This window comes from Pyrgilauda ruficollis, unplaced genomic scaffold (assembly GCF_017590135.1).
Source record: "Pyrgilauda ruficollis isolate IOZ18807 unplaced genomic scaffold, ASM1759013v1 scaffold11, whole genome shotgun sequence".
In the NCBI taxonomy this organism is placed as follows: domain Eukaryota; kingdom Metazoa; phylum Chordata; class Aves; order Passeriformes; family Passeridae; genus Pyrgilauda; species Pyrgilauda ruficollis.
In genome coordinates this window covers 10,941,822-10,942,137 of record NW_024509210.1, presented here as the reverse complement: position 1 = coordinate 10,942,137, position 316 = coordinate 10,941,822, and the positions used below count along the sequence as shown (strand labels likewise).

At 81.0% G+C, this 316-nt stretch overlaps 1 protein-coding gene across 1 annotated transcript in view; it reads left to right on the top strand.

Annotated features, from left to right (window-relative positions):
• The first annotated feature begins 6 nt into the window (after window positions 1-6).
• Window positions 7-316, top strand: part of VDAC2 (voltage dependent anion channel 2) — a 12,141-nt gene continuing 11,831 nt past the window's right edge. Inside the window, exon 1 of the mRNA XM_041473388.1 lies at window positions 7-132. The gene's annotated coding sequence lies outside the window, so the exon portion shown is untranslated. The remainder of the gene's footprint in view (window positions 133-316) is intronic.

Here is a 316-nt window from a genome sequence, read left to right as displayed (position 1 = left end):
CGGGCGGGCGGATCGGTGTCTCCTTCAGTTCGCCCTCCACTGCCCACGGCTGCAGCAGCGCGGTCTGCCGCACGACTCTGTCCGCCCGTGAGCGGCTCGAGCCCTGCTCCGCCGACGACCCGCCACAAGCAGGTGCCGGCCCCGGCCGCGACCGGCCCCGCGGGGCAAGGGGGGTGCGGGCGGGGCTCGCCTGGCGGCGAGCGGGTCTGGGGCCTCGTGGGCCGGGGGCTGCGGGGCCGCGGGCTCGTCCCAGCGCTCCCGGGTTCGCGGGGCGGGCGGGGGGCTCTCCGTGGCCGCTGTCCCCGCGGCCCCGCGG